Source organism: Monodon monoceros, unplaced genomic scaffold (genome assembly GCF_005190385.1).
Source record: "Monodon monoceros isolate NGI ecotype Baffin Bay Population unplaced genomic scaffold, NGI_Narwhal_1 Super_Scaffold_8, whole genome shotgun sequence".
Classification (NCBI taxonomy): domain Eukaryota; kingdom Metazoa; phylum Chordata; class Mammalia; order Artiodactyla; family Monodontidae; genus Monodon; species Monodon monoceros.
Window position 1 is genome coordinate 57,281,684 of NW_021703785.1, and position 27,615 is coordinate 57,309,298.

The window sequence follows — 27,615 nt, forward strand, 5'->3', positions numbered from 1 at the left end:
CCTATTTATCACTTCTATCCATCACTCCACTTCCCATGGTCCACTTCGATATTTAACTCCCTATAGAAAGGGGTCAGCCTCTATTTCCCCCACATTCTTCTCTCCTGATCAATAACACTGTAGTTACCTAAATAGATAATAAAGTTTGTTTTTGTGTTTGCTTTAATTATACTTCTAAGGTTGGTGAGGGTAAAATAAAACAAGAACTCTAGTACTTTAACACAGAGTGTAAATTAACATAACTTTTTCCTGTAGGGATATTAACAATAAGTTGCAAAAGGCTTAAAATATTCATATTCCTTTTTATTTAGTAATTCAATGTCTACAAATTTATTCTAAGAATAAGTATGCAAGGAAGAATATACAGGGATATTTATTACACTACTTATAGCAAAAGAAACCCAAAACTAAAGTCCAAAGTATGTGATTGATTATAATCATTGGGTTCCATGTGGCATGGGCATTGGCCAACCAAAGCAGATGTCCAAACAACTAGCATAGTTGCAGGCCATTCAGCATGCCTACTGAATATTGAGCAGGGTTCATTCATTAATACAGAATAACACGGTCAAGTTGTTTAAGAACATTTAAAGAAATGGGGATATGTTAATTGCATAATATCAAGTTTAAAAATTCTAAGATGCTAAACTTAGTAAAGAATATGAGCCCCCAATTTTTGCTCTATTTTTTACATAAATATTTCCTTCTATTTGGACATGGAAACAATACCAAAGGTTAACATTAGTTGGAACACCAGTGGTTACATTCATACATTCTTGTGTTTTCCAAATGTTCTAAAATTAACATGTACAGTCAGTTTTGCTACAAAATGAGGTAAGTGTTCCTAAAAATCTCCATGCTATGCAATATCATGCAATAAGAACCACAGGAATTGTGGGGAAAACCGGGTTGGAGCTCAATACTCAAAAATTTCATCAGAGACATATTTTTTCTCTTAAAGTAGGGACCTAATAAAAATAGTAGCACACTTTTACACATGTTAAGTGGTTTAAAAAAATACATAAATACCACAATAAATATGGTACTTTTCCTTGAAAAAGACCTGACATTTTGCTTATGGCGGTGGATGTTAGGAGACTTATAGCTTGTGAATTATTTCAAAATAGTGGAAATAGGATTATCTGAAATCAGCTGGAGAGTTGTAACACCAAACATGGATGGATGTGACTCATATAACATGTGGTACACAGAGACAGCTGGTACATGCTTGAGGTGTGTGCATGTCTATGTTTTGTGCATTGTTCCATGGTTTATGTTTTGTGCATTTCTCCATGGCTTGGTTCAGCTGGGTGGTTTTCTGCATTTGTAACACTGTACAAAAGCAAATGAGAAATCTGCATTATGCTCAAATGTTTCCTAATATATCAATCATACTGGAACAAATTTGTGTTTTCAAAACAAGTGTTAAAAGCAGAAATGACCCTTTTACCACTGTAAAATATATGTATATGTTGAGTATGCTAACAAGTACTGTGAACCTATTGTTGTAATTTTGCTAATTTGGGTAACTACAGATTTTTTTTTTTTTAAGTGGTATTTACCTCTTACTCTCGCTGTTTTGTTTTTCTTTTTTAAACATCTTTATTGGAGTATAATTGCTTTACAGTGTTGTTTTAGTTTCTGCTGTATAACAAAGTGAATCAGCTATATGCATATGTATATCCCCATATCCTCTCCCTCTTTCGTCTCCCTCCCACCCTCCTTATCCCACCCCTCTAGGTAGCTGCAAAGCACCAAGCTGATCTCCCTGTGCCATGCAGCTGCTTTCCACTAGCTATTTATTTTACATCTGGTAGTGTATATATGTCAATGTTACACTCTTACTTCGTCCCAGCTTACCCTTCCCCTCCCCATGTCCTCAAGTCCATTCTCTATGTCTGGTCTTTATTCCTGTCCTGCCCCTAGGTTCACGAGAACCATTTTTTTTTTTTTTTAGATTCCATATATATGTGTTAGCATACGGTATTTGTTTTTCTCTTTCTGACTTACTTCACTCTGTATGACAGACTCTAGGTCCATCCACCTCACTACAAATAACTCAATTTTGTTTCTTTTTATGGCTGAGTAATATTCCATTGTATATATGTGCCACATCTTCTTTAGCCATTCATCTGTCGATGGACACTTAGGTTGCTTCCATTCACTGTTTTTTTCTCCTCACTTCTCATCTATGCTTTTGTTTCTCTATTTTTCTCTCTTCCTAAAGATTACAGTATAGGTACAAAATACCACAGCTACAACTTCAGGTAGCCCAGGAATAACATTTGACTTTTCTTCAATAGTCTTATGCCAAAAAGGAAGACCCAAAGCAAAGAATCTATTTATTATCTTAGGAGTTTGTCATGCTATCCATGTACCATAGATATCTCTAGTTCTTCTCATAATTCCCATTTCAGACAGAATTAACATCGTGGCCCTGGAACTTGCTTAAAGATACTCAAATTGCTTTCATAAAAGCAGAATACAGAAGAAATGCCAGAGGACAAATGCTTTAGAGGTGTCCAAGTTGCACTGAAATAGGGGTTAATTGATAGAATGAAAACACATTTCCAATTGTCCATTAATTGCTAATCCTTGGCCAAATTTGGAAATCTTTAAAAGTTCTTAACTTCAGCAAGATAACAAAGCTTCTTCATTAGTCTGTTTTCTCTCTTATACTAACTCTGCTTCCATCTCCGCCTTCTGCTTTTTTTAGGAAGGAGGAAGCTTGAATTACAAAATTTAGGTGACACCCCTGCCCATTGGCTGTATTTCCAAAATGTCAGAGCAATCTCTCAAAGCTGAGACCATCAATCTTTTTCTCACTTTCTAGCATTACTCTGGCCCCCTACTGGTACTGCACTGCAGTGGCAGCTGCAATATTTGGCCCTCAGCAGTAATATCTACTATGCCAGTCCAAGGAATGACTGCCTTGTTTCCCTAATGCCAAGATAAAATATATCTCTACGTATATCTATTTAGTAATAAATAAATATAGATATATAGTCTCTGAAGGCCTTTATGTGATAAACTATTATGAGACACTCTTCTCATATCAAGTGCCTAGTTTCACAGTCCATAAAATCTTTGAAATTAGGCAGACCCAGATTTGAATGAAAACAGATTGTACGTAAGTAACATATCTTTAAATTGGAGATAACAGTATGTACTCCAGGACTAGTTGTGAGCATCAAGTGAAATAATATACATACATGCCTGACTCAGTTAACTGTTAAATGTTAGACACTGCTCCACTCATAAAAAACAAACAACAACAACAAAAAAACCTCTAGCATATATTAAAAGTACATCATCCAACTTGCAGTTGCTCTATCACTACTCCTGAATGGGGCAGATCCACTGGAGGAGTCACAAGCAGTTTGTAGTCAACCTCACTTACGAAACACTTAGTAGATGCAAAGTGCTATAGTAGGTGCTCCATAGATACTCATAACCCACACACCAACAAGTCACTGACTATGTGTTTAAGGACTTTTAAATTTGTCTTATATACCAACTAGACCAAAAGAATTCCGTTAAAAGAATTTTGAGTGCAGCTTTTTTTTTTTTTTTGGCCACACCACGAGGCCTGTGGGATCTTAGTTCCCTGAGCAGGGACTGAACCCGGGCCCTCGGCAGTGAAATCACAGAGTCCTGACCACTGGACCGTCAGGGAATTCCCTGAATGCAGCATTTTTAAAAAGCATAGGATAGGAGTACAGAAACCCTGGAGTTTAGTCTAATTTACTCTAAGCAAAAGACAGAGTTGGGGTGGGGGCAAGGGAAACGGGACCCTTAACCATTTGATCTAAGTAAGAAAATTACAAGAAGTCTCAGAGGTTCCAGAAGCGGTGCAGGGATTCCAGAATATTTGTGAATTTGAGATTAATAGCAAATTATCAAGGAGAAGCTCTATAACAATGCTTTATTTTACACTCGATTAATCCACATCTTTCATTCTAACAAACATTTTGAGGGTATTTTCTATGTGACACAAAGTAGTTTTCATAATGAACTTCAATTAATACTGTCCATACTTTCAGGGTTGCTACTAGCTTATATGGTACTTTGGTAAAAGTCAGAAAAAGGGACAGGTGCAGTCAAGCAGGTGCATAGATTAACCAGCAGATAGCACCTTCATACAAAGAACAAGTACCCTTTTCACAGGCAGATGCAGCCCTGCACCAGCCTGGCACATAGTTTGATGTGACAGAAGTGGGGATGTGAGCTGGATTTCAGGCCCCACTCACTTCCCTGGCCAGGAGGCTTTGGGCAGTGGACAAGCCATACAACTGAATGCAATGGCCCTGAACACTTGACAATGGCAAGGCTCTGTTACAACTTGCTTATCACTTCAATGTATAGGATTCATTCGTCCAACCATCTGAGGGAAATCTGCTCTTTGGGGGTACAGAGTAAAATAAGAAATTCATATTTTATTAGGGGATATAAGACATGTACTAAAAATAACTAGAGTGTAAGGCAAAAAGTTATGAATTACAAATGAAAAGACTAATGAAATACCAAAAAATTCAGAAGAGCCAAAAAAAAACATACCTTGAGGAATCACAGAAGGTTTCATAGAAAAGGTGCATTGAATTCAGTTTTGACTGATGGGTATGATTTGGTCACATGGAGATAAGAACACAGTATTAGGAAGTACAAGATATAAATAACAAGCAATAATTTAGCTTATCAGAAGCAAATGCTATGTGAATGACACTAAAAAAAACTGAAAAAAAACAGGTGGGGATCAGATTATGAAGAGCTTTAATACTAGGTTAATGAGTTTAACTGTTAATTTGTGGGCAAAAGGGAGCCATGATGTAATCAAACTCTCTTTCATGAATATGAATGTGGCAGTGTATAAGAAGAATCAAGAAGGCAGAGAAACAGGAGGAGATGAAATTAAAGGCAATTGCACTAGTCTAGGATGGCAATGAAAGTAACTAGGTAGTCTACGTGAGTATCAGAGACAATAGGTTTGGCAACTGAATAAATGTAGATGGTAATTGAGAGAAGAGACAATATGATGAGTTTCCATGCCTGTGTGAAAGAGTAGATGGGTAATATTTTCAAAATAAATAAGGACCAATGAAGGAAAAACAAATTTTTGCAAAATAACCAGTTGCTTGATATGTAACAAGTTTGAGGTGCCAGCAAGACTTCTGGATATAGATGCCTACAGAGGCAGTTGAACACATAGAATAGAACTTGGAGAGAAAACAGAGCCAGAGATATATTGGGGGTCACTCATTCTGCCAGTGCAATATGAGAAACCAAAAAGAAAGCCAAGAACAAACCTTTAAGGAACGTCTATAAGTTGTGATAGAAAAAACTGACTAAAGAAACAGTAGTTAGAGAAGGACAGGAGAACCAGAAAAGTATACTATCACTATGAACAAAAAGGAGAGCATCAAGAATATGAAGTGTGCCACAATATGGAATACTGTAGAGCAGTGATGAGCATCCTGCCTAAACCTGTAATCTAATTTCTAAGGCCCTCTTTCAATTCTTACAAACCAAAGGTATCAGGGGAAATAGGGATATTCAGAGAACCACTTAGGACAAGGAAAAGGACCTTTTAGAATTCATATTCCCCTAAAATCCTAAAGACATAGGCTGATAGAGAGGCCAAAGCCAGGCTGGGATCACCAGAGCATACGGTACTACAGCAAAGCATAAAGCAGGCAGAGGACTCCAAGCCAGTCCTTCTGGGAAATTGGTAATATTCATTCTCATCCAGGTAGCATGGCTCAACTGACTTGCCTTGAACACTGGATGAGAGGTTGGAGTAGTAGTCCCTGACACACAACAAATATTCCGGGGCAAAATTAGGATTGTAAGAGGTTAGGGATGAGGTAATGGAGGCATGAGCATATATTACTGTTTCCAAGTGTTTTGATAAGGAACAGAAGGAGAGCTTGAAGGACTAATGAAAGGTATTTTTGTTGCTTGCTTGCTTGCTTTTTTTTTTAAACTCTCAGTAGATTGGGTAGAACAGATATCAGAAAGATGCAAGATAAGAGGATAATTAGTGAGGCAAGAGTCTTAAGCTCACAACGGAAGATGGGATCAAGAACATAAGTGGAAAGTTTAACCCCCAAGAAGAATGATATATATCTTTCTAAAATGAAAAAGGAAGAGAAAGTATGAGTAAAATAAACTGTCCAGGTAAAGAGAAATGAAGTTAGAAAGCACATGATTGCTTCCATTTTCTCAGAAAAGAAGAACTCAAGATCATCTGAAGAGAATAAGAGTGGAGTAATAGAATGTGCATTTGAGCAGAGTGAAAATTGATGTTATCAAAAATCATATAGGGACTTCCCTGGTGGCACAGTGGTTAAGAATCCACCTGCCAATGCAGGGGACATGGGTTCAATCCCTGGTTGGGAAGATCCCACATGTCGCGGAACAACTAAGCCCATGTGCCACAGCCACTGAACCTGTGCTCTAGAGCCCAAGAGCCACAACTACTGAAGCCCGCGCACCTAGAGCCCGTGTTCTGCAACAAGAGAAGCCACTGCAGTGAGAAGCCTGCACACCACAATGAAGAGTAGCCCCCACTCGCTGCAACTAGAGAAAGCCTGAGCACAGCAACGAAGACGCAACACAGCCAAAACCAAAATAAATTAAATAAATAAATAAATAAAAAGGAAATAAAAAGAATCCGCCTGCCAATGCAGAGGACACGGGTTCAATCCCTGGTCGGGAAGATCCCACATGCTGCTGAGCAACTAAGCCCGTGCACCACAACTACTGAGCCTGCGCTCTAGAGCCTGTGAGCCACAACTACTGAAGCCCGAGCACCTAGAGCCCGTGCTCCGCAACCACAACAAGAGAAGCCACCGCAATGAGAAGCCTGTGCACCGCAAATGAAGAGTAGCTCCCACTCGCTGCAACTAGAGAAAGCCTGCACAGCAATGAAGACCCGACAGAGACAAAAATGAATAAATAAATAAGTTAATTTTTAAAAAAAAGAAATGAAGGGGTACCAAAATAAATAAATAAATAATAATTTTAAAAAATCATATAAATGTAGTAAGAAGAAAAGCTAAAGGCTATAACTTGCATACATCAAATTCTAAGCTCAATAGTTACAATTCCACTTACAATAGCACCACAAACAATAACCAGGTGAAATACGTGCTATGGTATTCCTCCAACTTCCCAATTCAAGGAATAACAAAGAATGAGGTAAGAAAGAAGTCATGGAATCCTCAGATACAATATATCAATACAATATCATCATAACCAACAAAAATGGGCTTAGTGCTGTAACCATAGACAGATGGTAATGACTCTCTTATTTCCCTGCCCTTCTTTTCTGGATCTATTTTCTGTTTTTTTCCACAGTTGACACTTGTATGAAAAGTTCTTCCTTGAATCAATTAAGAACACAACATAGCTTTTAATGAAAGAACAACTCTCATCCTATCAAGAACTGACACATGTTCGTTCTCTTTTTATAAAGTACGTCATCTTCCAATTTTCTGAGTTTTTACAAACTTTCACTTTGCTACAAATTATTGAAATCAGAGCTATACAAAAAATTTTATGTTGGAAAATCATATTATTTCTGTTATAACTCTTTAAAAGTACAATTTGTAAGCTGGTGCTCTAGAATCAAGAAGGAAAACAGGATCTAAAAAGAACACAGAAAGGACAAAGAGAGAATTAGGTTGAATAAAGGGACAGAAGACCTTGAGTTATAAATTATTCAGTTTAAAATGTCCTGGGAAGGAGAAGCGAGACGAGGCGTTGGCGGCGGCACTAGGGGGGCGCGGGGGTGGGGTGGGGTGCGAGAGTGAGTGAGCGGCTGAGTGAGTTTATCCCTATGGGTGGTGAGAGGCCTGGGGCCTACCTCCGAGGAGCGGGGTCGCAGCGCCAGCTAGCAACGGGCCCCCTCCCGGGCCCCGGCCCTGCATCGGCTCAGTTGTGAGGAGGAGGGGAAGCGAGTGTCCGGCCCCAGCCATGGAGGGCATGGACGTGAACCTGGACCCCGAGCTGATGCAGAAGTTCAGCTGCCTGGGCACCACCGACAAGGACGTGCTCATCTCCGAGTTTCAGCGGTTGCTCGGCTTCCAGCTCAACCCGGCCGTCTGCGCCCTCTTCAAGGACATGACCAACTGGAACCTACAAGCAGCAACTGGCGCCTATTACGACTTTGAGAGCCCAAACATCAGTGTGCCCTCTATGTCCTTTGTTGAAGATGTCACCATAGGAGAAGGGGAGTTGATACCTCCTGATACTCAATTTATAAAAACATGGCAGATCCAAAATTCTGGGGCAGAGGCCTGGCCTCCAGGGGTTTGTTTTAAATATGTCAGGGAAGACCAATTTGGACATGTGAACATGGTAATGGTGAGATCGCTAGAGCCCCAAGTGATTGCAGATGTCAGCGTCCAGATGTGCAGCCCCAGCAGAGCAGGAATGTATCAGGGACAGTGACAGATGTGCACTGCTACAGGACTCTACTATGTAGATGTCATCTGGGTCATTCTCAGTGTGGAGGTGGGTGGACTTTTAGGAGTAACACAGCAGCTGTCATCTTTTGAAACGGAGCTCAACACACAGCCACATCACAGGGTAGAAGAAACTTCAACCCGTTTGCCTCTCCCCAAAAGAACCAACAATCAGATGAAAACAACTTAAAAGACCCTGGGGGTTCCAGGTTCGACTCGATCAGCAAAAACACATGGCCTCCCGCTCCTGACCAAACCGAGCAAGATGAGAATAGACTCTCACAGAACTCTGTAAATCTCTCCCCCAGCAGTCACGCAAACAACTTATCAGTAGTGACTTACAGTAAGGAATCTCCTCTACCCTAGGAGATGGCCATGAGAGAGCTCTGTCTGCCAGCATCTCACCTGGATTCTAGCACACTTGCTATTACATGAGATCTTGGGGGCTAGAATTTCAAATAGCGAATAGCCTTTTCTGAAGTCTTTAATGAAAGGAAAGTCAAACTCAACCAACATCCTTCATCTCATTGTAGGACTTTAAATAATATGTTTTCATTCACAAAAAAATAATAATAAAATAAAATGTCACGGGAAACTAGTCTCAAATGATCTCTTTCTACATTTTGAAGATTGTTGCTAATGGAAAGTACTTTTTGACAAGATATTTAATTTTCAGACTCAAACAAAGACATTGACAGCAAACAACACATAGAATTATAATAAAACATATCCACTGAATGGAAAAATCTCTATGGAATTAGTTCAGTAACTACAGTTGGATTTCATTATCTTTATAAAACACATTTTACCATAACTCTGAAGACTTATAAAACATGATCTAGAATAGGAGAAATGATTATAATCTATTGATAACTACTGACCACAGAAAAATACCTTTAATAAATGCAAACACAGAATGGTATCTCGTTTTACAAATAAAATACGAACTAGTGTACTTTTCTTGCTATATTAATTCTTTAAAAATATATCTTTTAGGGCTTCCCTGGTGGCGCAGTGGTTGAGAGTCTGCCTGCAGATGCAGGGGACACGGGTTCGTGCCCTGGTCCGGGAGGATCCCACATGCCGCGGAGCGGCTGGGCCCGTGAGCCATGGCCGCTGAGCCTGTGCATCTGGAGCCTGTGCTCCGCAACGGGAGAGGCCACAGCAGTGAGAGGCCCGCGTACCGCAAAAAAAAAAAAAAAAAAAAGCAATTTAACAATCATCTTCTCACACTTGAACAAGACCCTTGTAGACTCAGTATTCATCACAAATGAATTATCAAGGCATTTCTTCCAAACAAATTCAGCATTTTCTGCAAAAACAAAAATTCTTGTGCCAACTACTAAAAGACCGACAATTTCTCCATCTCAATACAAAATCAAAAATACAGATGAAAAGTTTTCACCTTAGTAAAAGAAGCATAACTGTTATAAGAAACAGAACCAGTCTTCCTAAGAAATAGAAGAAAGATTTTTTAAAATATAAACTATCATTGGCAAGAATGTGGTGAGACAAAATCTCATATGCTGCTGTGTAGAATAAAATCACTAAGAATATATCTAGAAAACAATTTATCAGAATATTCATGCTTTTTAACAGACTATTTCTACTAACAGAAAGCTATCCTGAGAAAATAATCAGAGATATGGCCAGATAGTCAATGATGTTATCGTAATGTTATTTATAATAGGAAAGCCTGGAATGTTTACAAAAAGAAATGGCTGAATAAATTATGCTATGCTACCATCTTATAATAGAATTTAATAGAGGTGTCAAAATAATATTTTTAAGTGTCATATATTCATATAAGAAAAATATGTTAATAAAAATAAAAAAATAGAATAAATATGAGTATTTCAAATTCACTTTTATTTTATTTATTTATTTTTTAAATGTGAGCAGTTTATTAGTGTTGCTTTGAAGCACTATCCATCCCTTTGATTCACTCATCTGACACAGCTGATTACCCCCTCGGTTTTTTTTTTTTTTTTTTTAATTTATTTTGGCTGTGCTCGTTCTTTTTTTTTTTAATTAATTAATTTTTTTGGCTGCGTTGGGTCTTCGTTGCTGCACACGGGCTTTCTCTAGTTGTGGCAAGTGGGGGCTACTCTTCTGGCGGTGTGCAGGCTTCTCATTGTGGTGGCTTCTCTTGTTGCGGAGCACGGGCTTTAGGCGTGAGGGCTTCAGTAGCTGTGGCATGTGGGTTCAGTAATTGTGGCACGTGGGCTCTAGAGAGCAGCCTCAGTAGTTGTGCCACACGGGCTTAGTTGCTCCATGGCATGTGGGATCTTCCTGGACCAGGGCTCGAACCCATGTCCCCTGCAGTGGGAGGGTGGAGTCCTACCCACTGGACCACCAGGGAAGTCCCTCAAATTCACTTTTAAATTATATACATACACACAACCATTTGTGTGTCCATACACACATATAATTTTACATAGATAAAATTAGAAGGAAGTACAATGAAATTTTAGAAGTAATTTTCTTTGGGTGTTAGGATTGATTACTTTTTCTTCTTTTATTCTTTTCTGTAATGATCAGAAGCGAGATGAGGAAGGGAATGTCATCATTGGCAAAGCATAGCAATAAGACACACATGCTGTGCCGCTATTGTGGCTCTAAGGCCTACCACCGACATAAGTCAATCTGTGGCAAATGTGGCTACCCTCCCAAGTGCAAGAGAAAGTATAACTGGAGTGCCAAGGTTAAAAGACGAAATGCCACTGGCACTGGTTGAATAAAGCACCTAAAAATTGTATACAGTAGATTCAGGCATGAATTCCCTGAAGAACATCACCTAATCCCAAAAGAGCAGCTGTTGTAGCATCCAATTCATCCTTAAGGGTTTCAGTAATTAGTCACTCAACAAATGTTTAAAAAGAAAAAAATCAAGTTTTCAACCATAGCATTCATAAGTGGAAAAAAATGTTTCTTTTTCTAAAAGCAGCAGCTACGTTTCTCTATAAACAGGCATTTTTAATTTTTTTGACACAAGAAATAGGCATTTTTTTAAATGTAGGCTCTGATATATATAATGTATACACTCTACAGTGTTGTATTCTATGACTATGGTGAACTCTGCATACCCCTGAGTTTCCATTATAACCCCATGTTGAGGAAAGTTATGAGTGAAAAGGAAAGGAATAAGTTTGCTGTTGTCCTGATTTTTACTTCGTAACTGACAACTTTAATGACACTAGAACATAAGCTAATGTGAAGGAAGGGAACGTTTGTGTTTTGTTCACTGCTTTATCCTCAGCAAATATTTGTGAATAAATCTCCAATTGATTTTTTAAAATTATGAATCACATTCCTGTTCTACTATATTCTTTGTCTTGAATAAAAAAGTAAGACAAAGAGGAAGTGCTGACTTTTAAGTGATGAGTTGGGGAACCCATTAAAAACAAATTAGTTCTGGTTTTGTTTTTTTATTCCTGCCCGTACAAAGGGGATGATGCTTTCTCTCTAGAGAAGCTTATCTTAGGTTACTCTGAAGTGTTCTACTTTAGTACTAACTTTCTTCATAAATTGTATCCTGCTACTCTGATTAAATCATCTCGCCATCTCTTTTATTTTTCCTGTATCTTTTTTCTCTGTTTATGGCCTTCCATGCACAGTTGACCCTTGAACAACTTGAGGTTTAGGGGTACCAACCACCAACAGTCAAAAATCTATGTTTAACTTTACAATCAGCTTTCCATAACTGTGGTAACCACATCTGTGGATTCAACCAATTGCAGATCATGTAGTACTCAAGTACGTATTTACTGAAAAAAATTCACACGTAAGTGGACCCATGCAGTTCAAACCTGTGTTGTTCAAGGGTCAACTATAGTTTCTTACTCTTTTCAACTGTGCCTTATATGCTGGTTTAACATATTATTTAATTTTTAAGTTCTATTATGGGATTTTTCATTTCTGATATTCTAATTCATTCTTACTTTAATGTGCCTTGTCGTTTTTATAGTCTATTACTCTTTATTTATGTTTTAGAATCCCTCTTTTTTTAAACACCTTTATTGGAGCATAATTGCTTTACAATGGTGTGTTAGTTTAGGCTGTATAACAAAGTGAATCAGCTATACATATACATATATCCCCATATCTCCTCCCTCTTGTGTCTCCCTCCCACCCTCTCTATCCCACTCCTCTAGGTGGTCACAAAGCACCGAGCTGGGGACTTCCCTGGTGGCGCAGTGATTAAGAATCCGCCTGTCAATGCAGGGTACACGGGTTTGAGCTCTGGTCCAGGAGGATCCCACATGCCGCAGAGCAACTAAGCCTGTGTGCCACAACTACTGAAGCCTGCACGCCTAGAGCCCGTGCTCCACAACGAGAGAAGTCACTGCAATGAGAAGCCTGCACACCGCAACAAAGAGTAGCCCCCACTCACTGCAACTAGGGAAAGCCCGCGCACAGCAACGGAGACCCAATGCAGCCAATAAATAAATGAATAAATTTATTTAAAAAAAAAAAAAAAAAGCACGGAGCTGATCTCCCTGTGCTATGTGGCTGCTTCCCACTAGCTATCTATTTTACATTTGGTTAGAATCCCTCTTTTATTTATTAAATATATTTATCTTATGTATTGGATATTTCTAATAGCTGAAATATCTGTAGATCTGTTTCAGTTGTGATTTCTGCTGACTCTTGCTCATAGTGTTTTGATTTTTTCCCCTTGTATGTTTTGTGATTTTTTTTTAAAAAATGAGTTTGTTAGAATTTTAACTATGATTATTTGATAACTAGGTTGATAATTCCTTCCATGGAGGATTTGTGATTGTTTCTGGCAGGTACTGAAGAGTGTTACAGACCCAAGTCTATTTTAAATTAAAACTCTCAATTTGTAGAGTTTAAGGATCATGAAAATAGTATAAAATAAGGCATCAAATCCAAGTGAATGTAAGCAGGAATTATTCAGGGGGATTTTAACTCCACCCAGAGCTGTATGCCTCTCCAGGATGGTCTCTGATAGGCCCCCTTCACTTTGCAGAACGCAGGGAATTTTCCTCCGTCTCCATTCTTCTCCATGCACAAGTTTCTATGCCAAAAGAAACTGGTGGATGCCCCCAAAGTATTCAGTGATTTCAGCACTCGTTTACCTCACAGAATATACTTGCTTGGTTTCTAGCCCCAGAAAGTTTCCCTTATTTTCTTATAGGTTTATCCATTCATTTTAAAGGATTTTTAAAATACTGAATCTAGTATTTTACATATTTGGTGGATGTCTTGTCTATCATACTGCCAGAAATGGAAGTCTATTTAATACTTCTACAATTGCTTTGTAAAATTTAAATCAGGATATAATAATTACTCCTGTAAATTTTATTTTAGTGTGTTAACTGTAGTCTATAGGTCTGTCAAGGGTACTTATAATCTTGACTGAGTTATTATATTAGCTTACCTTAGAAGTTGTGTATCATCTGCAAATTTTCTTCAACTTTCTCAGCCTTCACCAAAGTCACTGATCAACACAGCTTCTGACAAAAAGAAAAGCTTAAAAATTAATTTAAAAAATCTTTATAGAAATTTCAACGTTTTCCTTATTATCATGTACATAGAATTATAAATTGAATTTCCATCAGAATCATATACAAATGAATCAAATTAAAATAGGAATATCTCCCTACCCCAATTACTTCAAGTGGCAGACTTTTTAAAAATTAGTACTGAACCAAATAAAAATATTTCATCATTAGGGAAAACCAGTATAAATGTGAAGGGGTGACTTAGATGAGGGGAACTCTAGCACCACTGAAATCTCTATCAGCCCTAACCTTCCACAGGAGGAAACCACCTTATCTAAACTAGTATCTTAAAGGCCAATACAAAAAGGTTGTGCGAAGCTTAGAAGAGCTTTAAAGTGTCACGAAGGGAAGCTTTGAAAGGTTTTTTGCTTTTAACAGCATCATGAAAACCCATGCCTGCTAGATTTTTTCTTTTCTGCTTTGCCATAATTTTAGTTCACATCTGTCACTAATTTCAGTCATCAATGGCAACTTTTATAAAATTTCTATCTCCAACATCAGTATGAGGGCGTGTATGTGTGCATGTGTGTATGCTTACATTTTCCCATTAGAAATAAGAGAAAACTTACACTCTCTCCTTTAATACAATGCTCTTGCATGAAGAACGTATAAACCACTGACTTTGGGTCTGCATCTTTATTTATTTTCTGAGCAGCAACTACTGGTTTAAACAGAACATTTAGCTCTGGATGTTCTTTCTTCTCAATATTTGATGTATATCCTGCAATAATGTAGTAGAAAAAAACACAGGCTTTGGAATCACATAGATCTGAGTTTAAATCTCAACATCCCTCTTAGGAAAATAATATCACAAGTCTCAACGGGTAGCTGCACGAGCCAAATTATATAGCATATATATAGTGCCCAGCACAAAGCCTGCTACATAACCTATACTCTGTTATGCTAGCTGTCCTTCTGTGTAATTTTGTACTTCATTTCCACTTTGCTCAATCTATCAAAGGACTTTCCAGACTAAATTTTCTAAGTCATAGCCCTGATAAACTACTGTGGTTTTGTTCAACAATTAACATTTTGCAACACTTATTTTACCCAACAATAGACATAAAATACTTTAAAAATAGCAATACATGGGCTTCCCTGGTGGTGCAGTGGTTGAGAGTCCCCCTGCCGATGCAGGTGACACGGGTTCGTGCCCGGGTCTGGGAAGATCCCACATGCCGCGGAGCGGCTAGGCCCGTGAGCCATGGGTGCTGAGCCTGCGCGTCCGGAGCCTGTGCTCCGCAACGGGAGAGGCCACAACAGTGAGAGGCCCGCGTACCGCAAAAAAAAAAAAAAAAAAAAAAAGAGCAATACAACAATTATACTACTGAATATACCCCGCTAAGAAGATACAGTTATCCCTTGGTATCCATGGGGGATTTGTTCCAGCTCCATCCCCCCATGGATACCAAAATCCACGGATGCTTAAGTTCCTTATATAAAATGGCATAGGGTTTGCATATATCCTATGCACATTGCACATATACTTTAAATCATTTCTAGATTACTTATAATACCTAATACAATGTACATGATATATAAATAGTTGCCAGTATGGGGTAAATTCAAGTTCTGCTTTTTGGAACTTTCTGGAATTTTTTTCCCTGAATATTCTCGATCCGTGGTTGGTTGACTCTGCAGATGGAGAATCTGAAGATACAGAGGGCCAATGTACAGTCCAAAATCTATGTTCTAAAGTCACTAAAATTGTTGCTTTTATTGTGTCGCTATGTCACCAAACTTCTATATAGTTATGTAAATTTATTTCCTTTGTAGATTTTTCTTCTCTTTCTACCTTTTTACTTAATTTAATTTTTGAATATGTAAACATACATGATTCTAAGATTGAAACCATGTAAACAAGTTATAATTAGAGAACTCTATCATTGGCACCTTTCCCATTCCTTCCTTCTACATATTTAATAGATTACTCTTCAGTGCCTTTGTTTTTTCCACTTTGTAATATATTCTGCAGATCACCCGATATTGGTACATGGAGACTTTCTACATTCTCTTTATGCCTTCTAGTGAAAAGGGTGACTTGGAAGGGACACCATCAACCTGAAGATTATTCCATTGTTGCATGTACTTTAATCAGTTCCCTATTAATGGGCATTTTGGTTATTTCCAATCTTTCGCTAATACAAGTAATTCTGTTGTGACTAAACTGATACAAATGCCAGTTTATATTTTATGCCAGTGTGTCCTTAGAACAGATTCCTATGTCTGGGTCAAAAGACACACGCATATGTGATTCTGCCAGATACTACTAAATTCCCTCCTGGGCTTTGTGCTTTTGTATCCCCACCAGAAATGCATCAAAGTGCCTGTTTCCCCACAGTCCATAGAATATTTTATATAACTACAGATTTTGGTGAGAAAGCCTTTAGTGTAGTTGTGGTTTTTAGAATAGGTTTCATTTGTATTTCTCTTTGTATGACTGAAGTTGAACATCTTTTATATGTTTTGTCATCTGCATTTTTTTCCATGAAATCTGTTTTCATATCTTTGGCCTGTTTTTCTACTAGGTTGATGGTAATTTGCCTTGATTTTTGGAGGTTATTTTCATTAAGGAAATGAGCTCTTTGTGCTGTATATTCAAATATTTCTTCCCAGTTTGTCACTTGTCATTTGACTTTGTTCATGGCATTTTTCACCATGTAAATATTTTTTTAATATAGTGGAATTTATCATAGTTTTAATTTTCTTCTGAGATTGAGTCATAGTTATAAAATCCTTGGCTTACAATTTCATAGACTTTAAATTTGTTCCATGCCTATTTTGCTTTGTATGTTGCCATTGAGAAGTTTGTCGCTAACCTCTTCTTTCTGCCTGGAAGCCCAGAGGTACTTTTCATTATCTTCAAAGTCCAATAGTTTTATTAGGACATGACTTAGTGTTGACTACTTGGGATCAATTTTCCCAGTACACAAGGAGCATTTTCAATACATAGATTTAAATCTTCTGTTACTTCCAGAATGTTTTCATGGATTTAAGTTTAAATATTGCCTCAGCTACTGTTTTTTTCTTCTTAGGAGCTCTAATTTTACATATCATCTATATAAATCATTTTCTCTCTGACTTTTTACCTTTCTTCATTTAATTTTCATTCTTTTGCCTGTCTTCATATTTTTTCTCAATGCCCCTTATATTCTTTCCATTAGGTATCTTGGACTTCAGCTTCATTTTAAAAGATGATTATTTTTTGTCTTCATTTCGTTTCCTGAGTTCAGTAAATTCACCTTCCATTTCTTCCCTTCTTTTTTTGTCTTGGGGTTCTGAATTTGAGACTTTATCTCTGCAAATGCTTGTTTAAGGGTATTTCAGTTAGGAGTATTTAATTCAGGTAGTTTTCTTTAGCTCTTTAGTTGAGTAAGCTTTGGGGGAGACTTTCCATCAGCTGAAATATTTTGATTCTCATTTTATTTTTTCTACTTATAGTAACCTTATATGGGTGTTGCCTGCCATTTTCTGTTCATTTTGAAGGGTTTCAATTTTCTTAAACTAATTAACAACGGTACATAGACAGGAGTGAGGGATTTGGAAGAAATACTGGATTTTTTTAGTTCAACAGCACCTTCTGTTGGTTTAATAAAGTACAGACTTTTAAAAATCAGTGACTCCTTTTTGGGTGAAAAAGAGTTCATCTATCTTCTACTCTGTTTCACCAAGATCCTTAATTTCTACTACCTCTTCGTTCTCTTTACCACCAAGCCTCCAGGTAAATGGTGACCCTTCCAAGTCATTCTGTTCCCAGAAGCAATACCTTTCTGAGACGGCCTCTTTGATCCTGTGTACTTTCAAGTCCCTTTTGTCTAAGGAGTCTTAAACCTTAGTATTTCCCTCCTTAGGGTGGGGTTTTCTCTTTTTGGAGTTATTTTACTTGCATTCTACTGACGCCAGTTCCTGCTTCCTTTTTCTCTGTTCTGAAGTCTCAACCTCACTTGTCACCTCAGCATGGGGTCCAGAGCTGAGTCTGCTGCATTTCAGTTTATCTGCCTACATAACCATAATTTGAAATTACATTAGTTAGGCAAGGGTGGTGGTGATATACTTTGCTCTCCTTACAGATCTGTATGTTTTTTTAAAAAATAAATTTATTTATTTTTGGCTGCATTGGGTCTTCGTTGCTGCGCGCGCTTTCTCTAGTTGCAGCAAGTGGGGGCTACTCTTCGTTGTGGTGTGTGGGCTTCTCACTGCGGTGGCTTCTCTTGTTGTCGAGCACGGGCTCTAGGCGTGCGGGCTTCAGTAGTTGTGGCTCACAGGCTCTAGGGCGTAGGCTCAGTAGTTGTGGCACATGGTCTTAGTTGCTCCTCGGCATGTGGGATCTTCCTGGACCAGGGCTCGAACCCGTGTCCCCAGCATTGGCAGGTGGATTCTTAACCACTGCGCCAGCGGGGAAGCCCTGTATGGTTTTTTAAAAGGATGTATGGAGAGATTTGGATTTAGACAGTTGCCACCATCCAACAGAAAACTTGACCCAGGTTTAATTTTAAAATTTTTAAATTATTTTCTAGTCTTATTACATGTGGTCAAATTTTTGACTTTTTATATTTTGGAACTGATATATTCTTTGTGGTCTAATACATAATAGATTTTTATAACTGTCCTATGTGCATTTGAGAAAACATATTCTCTATTAATGGATTCAGACTTTGATACAAATCTGTAAGATCTACCTTACTGATTATGTATAATAATGACTAATTTTCTTGGTCCACTTAACCTGACATTTTGAGAGAGGTGTGTTAAAGTCTTCTATTATTAGCAGGTTTCTATTCCTTTTTACATCTAGTAGTTTTTACTTTATGAAAACTATTGATGTGTCATTTGGTAAATAGATATTTTAAAAAATCTTCATTGTAAATATAACCGTTAGCTTTATATGGGCTATTTTATAGTATCCTTCATCTTAATGCTTTTTGAACTAAACTCTGCTTGTCTGATACCAAGATGATGAACCTTGCTTTTTTTAAAATTTACATTTTTCTGATATGTTTTCACTCTTCCCTCTATTATTATTTTAAAATTATCCTTCATTTCTTATGAACTCCTTTTATTATTCATACTTTTTACAACTGTATCTTTTGCATACAGCGATCATTAAGTAAGTTGAGCCCATATACATTTATTAATACACCTGATATATTTAGTGTTGTGATAATGATTCATGTTCATTTTGTGTGTGTGTACAGATAAGTACATATAGAAAATAAATACATATAGAAAATGTGTGCATATCATTACATAGTTCTCTTTGCTCTTTTTAGGGTAGGTATTTCTTTTAGTATTTAGGAAAGTTTTTGTTATTGGGGTTAGCTCTATAGTAATATCTTTATACAATACTCTTCATTCCCCTCCCCTCTTTTTAAGATACTGTTAGTTCCCTGCGATTAGCAGTAACAAAATTAGTAACTTCCTCTTCTCCCCCATCATCTAGTTTTGATCACTGGTATTACTTTTATTAGCGTTTTATCTTACACATCTAAGTATACATACTTATTTATAGTATGTTTATGTCCATCAGTCAGCTTCAAGTGCTATCCTTTTCCTTACAGCTAATTCCTATGAGGCAAACAACCACTTAATTCTACTTTTCACTTATACTCCCCTTCCCTTTTTCTGTGGGCTATGCTATTTCTGTGGGCTATGCTATTTCTACATCATCAGATTATACAACATTTACATACCATTCTACCACAATTATTCCCATCTTACAATCTTAGTGCTACACAAGATATACTCAGTGCTTACCACCTGACCTCATGTCAAAGATTCTCCAGTCATTTCCTGGTTGTCTGAAATTTGTTCTCTAGTATATTCTTCAAGAAAGATTCATAGGAACAATATTCTTTGAGTTGTTTCATGTTCATATATGCTTGTTAATGGCCTGAATTCTTGAAGTATAATTTGGTGAGATATGGAATATTTATTTCCTGAATATTTAAAAAATGTTGCTTTGTTATTATCTGGCATGAAATGTTGCTGCTAAAAAAATCTAATCCAGGGCTTCCCTGGTGGCGCAGTGGTTAAGAATCTGCCTGCCAATGCAGGGCACACAGGTTTGAGCCCTGGTCCAGGAAGATCCCACATGCCGCGGAGCAACTAAGCCCGTGAGCCACAACTACTGAGTCTATGCGCCGCGTCTACTGAAGCCTGTGCACTTAGAGCCTGTGCTCTGCAACAAGAGAAGCCACCACAATGAGAAGCCCGCACACTGCAACGAAGAGTAGCCCCCGCTCACTGCAACTAGAGAAAGCCCGCGCACAGCAATGAAGACCCAACACAGCCAAAAATAATAAATAAATAAAAATAAATAAATTTTTATATTAAAAAAATCTAATCCAGTCTAATTTTCTTTCCAGGTTTACTTGGTCTTTTTTCCATGGGTGCAGAAAGATTTTTTTTCTTTATTTTTAAAATCCAACAATTCTACAAGAATCCTTCTGTGTTAACTGACTGTTCTGGGTTGAATTCCCCAGATGCACAGTGTGCCTTTCAACGTATATAGACTTAAACCTTCTTTAAAGTTTTCCTGAATTATAGTTCTAATAGTTGTTCTGTTCCACTGCATTGGTTTACAATTTTTTTATCATGGTAAAATAAACAACATAAACAACAATAATAAACAGCATAAAACGTACCATTTTAAACATTTTTAACTATACAATCCAGTGGCATTAAGTATATTCACAATATACTTGTTAATGTTACATAACCATCACCTCTATGCTTTGGTTTAACAAAACCAAATACACTCCTAATACACTTATTTTGGCTCTCTTTGTCTTGTCACTTTCTTTTCTTTAAAAAAATATTTATTTATTTATTTGGCTGCGCCAGCTCTTAGTCACAGCACATTGGATCTTCGTGGGATCTTTGTTGTGCCATGCGGGATCTTTAGTTGAGGCATGCAAGATCTAGCTCCCTGACCAGGGATTGAACCCAGGCCCTCTGCATTGGGAGTGTGGAGTCTTAACCACTGGACCACCAGGGAAGTCCCTGTCTTGTCACTTTCTTTTGGCCCCTTTTCAAAAAACTTTATCTGTTTGATTTTCTTCAATTTTCTCTTATCTACTCTTTATTTCTCTTATTGTGCTTTCTATGATGTATATTCACTCTTGTTTTCTTTCTAATTTAATCATCATTAGAAATATCCTTTTTTCTAATTCTTTCTGGAGTTCTGCCAGCTCTCATTTCACATCCTTCTATATAGCTTATTCACCTCATCTCTGAGCTCCTTTTATTTCTGATTTGTGTGGTTCCTTCAAAGGTTTCATCTTTCCCTTAATTTCTCTTTGCTTCATTTTGAAATATTTAATTACCATTTTCATCTGCTCTTTGGCCACTTTTTTTCTGGTGTGTTTTGAGTATATGATGCAATGCTCAATGGCTCATTTGGTTTTTTTTCTTATGATAACTTAGTATGTAATTATCTCATAGTCCCTTTTCCAATATACTTATATGTTATCCTAGACTAAGAGGTTCGTTCCTGTGTCACATTGTATGGACATACTTCGGTTTTTAAAAATCCATTCCCCAGTTGAGATATCTGGGTTGTTTCCAGTTTTTGGTGATTACAAATACAACTGCTATAAATATTTGCAGAGGGGAGACTACAGGTTTTCATTTCACTTTTCATGAGAAAAGCATACAGCAGTTGTGGGGGAAATGCAAATTAAAATCATAATAAGATGTCACTTCATATCTCATTATAATGGCTAAAATTTTTTTAAAAAAACTGATAATTCCAAATGCTGGCAAGAGAGAGAAGCTAATGGAGCTCTCATATCTTGCTGGAAAATTTCAATCTAGGAGTGGGATTGCTAGGTCATATAATAAAGGTATGTTGGATTTTATAAGAAACTGTCAGTCTTCCAAATGGCTATAGTATTTGCATTCCCACCGGCAAGATTTGAGTCCTGTTGCTTTGTATCCTTGCCATCACTTGTGTTCTCTTCTTTTTCTTTTTGTTTTGTTTTTTGCCATTCTAAGAGGTTGTATAGTGGAATCTCACTGCATTTCCTCAATTACTATTCTATACTTTTCTCATGTAACAAAAATAATGATCATTTTTCTCTGTCATTAAATAGCCTGTATCACTAAATACCCTTTGAAAATAATCCTTTTAAAAGGTTGAAATATAGCCTATTGTGATGGGCGTGCCGTAATTTATAAAACCATTCTTCCACCATTGGGTAATTTTTATTTCCAATTTTTCACAAGTATAAAATTACATTGTGATCAAAAAGTTTTGACTCCATCTCCACTTTCACAGAAGCTTCCTAGAAAGGGTCAAAGAGTATACATATTTATGTCTCTGATGCATTCCAACAAATTGCTTTAAGTATTTATTTCTTTAATTACAAGTTAAATACTTTTCATGGAAGCCGTTTGTGCTTGTACTTTTGTCACCATGAGTCCATGTCCTTTGCTCATTTTCTGTCGGGTACTGATGTTTTTATATGTTGATTTGTAAGAAATGAATACACTCGCCAAAAGTATAGACCACACTTTACATGTAAAGCAATATAGGCCTACCTCTGACCTCCCCACTCAATTCTTTATTCTATTTGAAAAATGAAATACACTTCAAATGAACAAACATTTATTGAATATCAACTACATACAAACATGTGTTCATCAGACTCAGGAAGTAGTCTTGCCTTCCAGGGAGTTACTTTGTTTCTCACAAGCTTGTAAGAAGCAAGTACCATTGTATAAAATGCACAATTTGAATACAGCATGATTAGAAGAGATTGTGATTGAATGAAACCTATTTATACTTTAAGAGGAAGTTGAGCTAGGCATTGATTACTTTCAAAAGAAAGTAATTTTGGACAATGTAAATCATTTTTACACACAGAGAAAAGGAAAGTACCAGTCCCTAGGTCTGCAAGTGATAGGCCATGAGCACAATATTTGAGGGTCACAGCAACCCACCTTACTTCTCCCAAATGTAACTGAAGGAACCTAACAGAATCATCAAAAGTTCATGAAATCATAACAGAAATGATGAAATTACTTTATTTTGTAAAGATATTAAAAATAACTTTCTAAAACCCAAGGTTGAAAATAAAATCCAACTCCTACTACCACTTGCAAATATTCTGCCCACTCTCCGCCCCCATACATTTTAGCCTTTAAGTTAAAAGCCTGTGGCATGTAATGGCAGGAAGTGAAGCAGCCATCTTGGTCCAGAAGATGGAGCTGTATGAGGATGGCAGAGCAACAGGTTAGAAAGAGCTTGGGCCCCTGACAACTTTTTCAGCTCATACTTTTACACAGGAAAGAAATAAACTTTTAATTTTATTAAAAAAGTATTATTTTAGGGCTTCCCTGGTGGCGCAGTGGTTGAGAGTCCACCTGCCGATGCAGGGGACGCGGGTTCGTGCCCCGGTCCGGGAAGATCCCACATGCCGCGGAGCGGCTGCGCCCGTGAGCCATGGCCGCTGGGCCTGCGCGTCCGGGGACTGTGCTCCACAACGGGAGAGGCCGCAACAGTGAGAGGCCCGCGTACCGCAAAAAAAATAAAAAAATATATATATAATAATTTAAAGTTTACTCCTTTAAGTGAAATATGAATGTCCCATGTGTTTACCTCACAATCATTTTCAGTAGTTAATGGACATTCTCATGATTCAGGCATCCAATCAATTTCATTGATTAGCTGAACACCACAAACTGCAGTAGTCGTTTTGATCTTTATATAGGTTTTTTTTGTTTTTCTTTTTTTTTTTTAAATTGAAGTATAGGGACTTCCCTGGTGGTCCAGTGGTAAAGAATCCATCTTACAATGCAGGGGATGCAGGTTCAATCACTGGTCAGGGAACTAAGATCCCACAGGCTGTGGGGCAACTAAGCCCACGTGCCGCAAACTACAGAGCCCACATGCCCTGGAGCCTGCGTGCTACAACTAGTAAGAAGCCTGCACACTGCAAGGAAAGATCCCGCATACCTCAAAGAAGATCCCGTGTGCCGCAACTAAGACCCAATGCAGCCAAAAATAAATTAAATAAATAAATAATAAATCTTCTTAAAAAATAAAAATGAAGTATAGTTGATTTACAATGTTGGGTTAATTTCTACAGTACCACAAAGTGATTCAGTTATACATGTATACATTTATTATATTCTTTTCCATTACGGTTTATCTCAGGATATTGACTATAGTTCCCTGTGCTATGCAGTAGGATGGTCTTTATATAGTTTTAAGTCATTTTTTATTTTTAGTCACATCATTTAATTTATTCCCATAATGGACCTTATTGGTTGAATACCAGAAAAATAATGGTGAAACACACCAAATTAAGGAGGAATATAGAAATATTTCTGAAAATCTCAAAATGTTCCCCCAAAGTGACATTTGTATGGTCAAAATTATTTACAAAGCCCAGCAAGGTATTTCTGGTACTTCAAAAATAAATTTAAAAAGAGGAATGATTATTATATGCAATTTAGTACGAGGGGAAAACCTATCACATTTTAATTTTTTTTTAAATAAAGAGGTGCTTGTATTGTTACTTATATGTGGAATCTAAAAAATAAAACAAATGAACAAATATAACAAAGCAGAAACAGACTCAAAGATACAAAGAACAAACTAGTGGCTACCAAAGGGGAGGGGCGTAGGGGAAGGGGCAAAGTAGGTGAAGGGGATTAAGAGGTACAAGCTACTAGGTATAAAATTAAAAAGTTATAAGAATGTAATATACAGCACAGGGAATATGCAACTGAGTCCCCCTAAAACTGAGTTCCTCTGCTGAGTTTATTATTAACCTCTCTATCCAAAACTTTATTCCATTTCTTGTCCCACACCTTTTCCTCTCAAGAAAGAAGAATATAAAACTAAAGGGAGTACTGAAATCAAACAGGTCCTGGGTGGGGGTCCTCCTGTGTACAAAAGCCCCTCCATTTCCCCCATTTTTTGTTTGTAAAAAATGTCTCTAGTCTTCCAGGCTTTCCCTGAGTTCCAAAGAGCAGGCACAGGCAATTACTAATTAGGGAAATGAGAGAATGCAGAAACAAAGGAAAAGTGGTTAAACAAAAAAAATAATGGCAGTAATTCGGCAATAAAGCAGAATCCTAGTTCCTCCTCAAGGGATATACATAACAATCTGACAGATATCTTTGTCAGGAACTAAGGCCCCCCACTCACGCAGGTGGAGGACAGTGACTACATTCTCAAGCACTAGACCCCAGACTGGTTGGAACCAGAAGATTGATGATTGAGATTCCTGAAATGTCATCCTGCTACCTCACCACCAAGCAATCAGAAGAAAGTCATGAATCTTGCAGCCCTCACCCCCAAATGTTGCTTTTAAAACTGATCCCCTGAAAACCATCCAGGAGTTTGGGTCTTTTGCGCATGAGCTGCCCATACTCCTTCCTGGGCCCTACAATAAATGGTGTACTTTCCTTCACCATACCCAGTGTCAATAAATAGGCTTTGCTGCATGGCAGGTGACCAGACTCAAGTTTGGTTCAATAACAAATATAGTCAATATTTTATAATAACTTTGTATGATGTGTAATCTATAAAAATATTGAATTACTGTGGTTTACACCTGAAAATAATATAATAAGTCAACTATACTTTAATAATAATAAAAAAGAAGTGCTTATAATCACTCTAAAACCTTCACTCATAAAATAATTTGGATTTTTTAAGTACCAAACACAACAATTCCAAACAGGTTCTGAGAGCAGTTTTTATTGACTTTTTTATGCTCTATTAGATAAAGAGATTCTAATATACATTCTGTCACAAAACATATTCATTTAAAAGGTATCATCAAATTTTTTCTTTTATAATTAAACGGTGCATCACTTGATAATGGGGAGAAAATCTAAATTTGTATATATGAGACTGCAATAAAAAATAATCTCTAACATATCAATCCAAGTTAAATGACTTTTACTTAAAGTTACTTAACATTGTTCATGCAAAAGTGATATTTTAAAAAATTTCTACAGATCTTCAGATTATATATTATGAAATCTAGAGAACTGTATTCTTCAAAGAAAAATCTGAAGACAGTTAACCTAATTTGTTATTTTAAAATTACATACAGAACATATTTACACAATACAGTAAATGTAAATGTAGTATTTTGACTTTAAGTTGTGTTAAAAAGAAAATAGATTGGGATTGATATATATACACTAAATGTATAAAATGGATAACTAATAAGAACCTGCTGTATAAAAAAATAAAATAAAACCCAAAAAAAAAGAAAATAGAAAAGCAATAAATTTTCTTCAGCAGAAGAGATCGAAGGCACTAATAAGTTTGGTATCATTTACTGAGACTGTATGCTTTCAAGAAAAAATGCAACTACAGCATTATTACTTGAGGGTTCATTTTCATTATCTAAATTTCCTTATAGTAGGATCTCATAAACAGACCTCACAAAAGATTTATGAACCTGTCCTCATTATTACTCACATGTATAAAGTGGAAGCAACAAATAAATTTAGTTCAAACAAACTGAAGGTCAAGTTTTCCAGAAAGCAGGTTAAAAAATTATGTTTCAGTTAGGCTAAAAAAATGTATATATCCATACCTCCCAATCACTGTATGTTTTAAATGTATTCAATCAACAGTTACACTTTTGAATATATGCCAGTAACTATGATATGTGAACGCTATCCAAAAGTTTTTGCAAACATTTACTGAGCAGCTACTTTGTGTTATTGGTGTTTGTTAGTCACCAATAGCTTACTTTTTTTTTTTGGCTGCACTGCACAGCTTGTGGGATCTTAGTTCCCCAAACAGGGACTGAACCTGTGCCCCCTGCAATGGAAGCACAGAGTCCTAACCACTGGACCGCCAGGGAATTCCCACCAACTTTACTTTGATAGCCTATACAGTCCTTCCTGGAAATCCGCCCAGGATTGGTTCCAAAACTCTCCACAGACACCAACATTCCTTATGTACGTAGTACCTTAGCCATCAACTCACCACTAAATTACTGATACTGAACTCTCGCAACTTAAGTTTTTAAGACTCATGAATAAAAAGTAAAATTGTAAAAGAAAATTAATTTTCAATTATTATTTTACTGCTGTTCTCTTTGGTATTCCTGCCATGGTACTTTTGAGTTGGGTTACCAGTTAACCTTGGATAAATGAAAACTAAACTCAAGGCAATAAGTGTCTGCTTTCATCTCATGATTGTCAAAACTGCTGAAGTTAATCACAAAATATTAACCTTTTAGCTAGGTTTTCAGATCCGATAAAATTTCCCCTCAAATGAATAACCATGCGTGCTTTCTACTTCGATTTTTTTAAATAATAAGGAGGAAAAGGAGGTAATTCCTGTCTCCCTCCTCCCATCCCCAAAGAGCTGAGAAGTTAAGATGCTTTTTCTTACAAAAACCTCTCCCTACCCATGACGAAGCAACCAAGGATGCCAAGGCAAACCCGGAGATTCCTAAATCTTCATTAGATTGTAACAAGGAAAACCAAAATTTGACAAAATTCTTCCTTCATTTCCACTGTTTCTGCAAAGATCAACTACTTTCTTGCTTTTAAAAAAAGACCACTGCAGGAATGCTGGCTGTACACTTAATGAATAAAACTGCCCTAACGCAGAACCTGACGCTCACTACTACCAAAGG

General features: G+C 37.1%; 1 protein-coding gene and 2 pseudogenes across 2 annotated transcripts in view; 2 read left to right on the forward strand and 1 right to left on the reverse strand.

Annotated features, from left to right (window-relative positions):
* Positions 1-27,615, reverse strand: part of CAB39L (calcium binding protein 39 like) — a 98,408-nt gene that overhangs the window by 70,163 nt on the left and 630 nt on the right. Inside the window, exons 2-3 of one of the 2 annotated variants that reach the window (XM_029210540.1) lie at positions 14,563-14,714; positions 13,870-13,945 (exon numbers count right to left, since the gene is read on the reverse strand). The gene's annotated coding sequence lies outside the window, so the exon portion shown is untranslated. The remainder of the gene's footprint in view (positions 1-13,869; positions 13,946-14,562; positions 14,715-27,615) is intronic. The other variant, XM_029210541.1, reaches the window with a different exon arrangement.
* Positions 7,975-8,831, forward strand: LOC114888083 (annotated as a pseudogene).
* On the forward strand, positions 10,844-16,058 carry LOC114888084 (annotated as a pseudogene).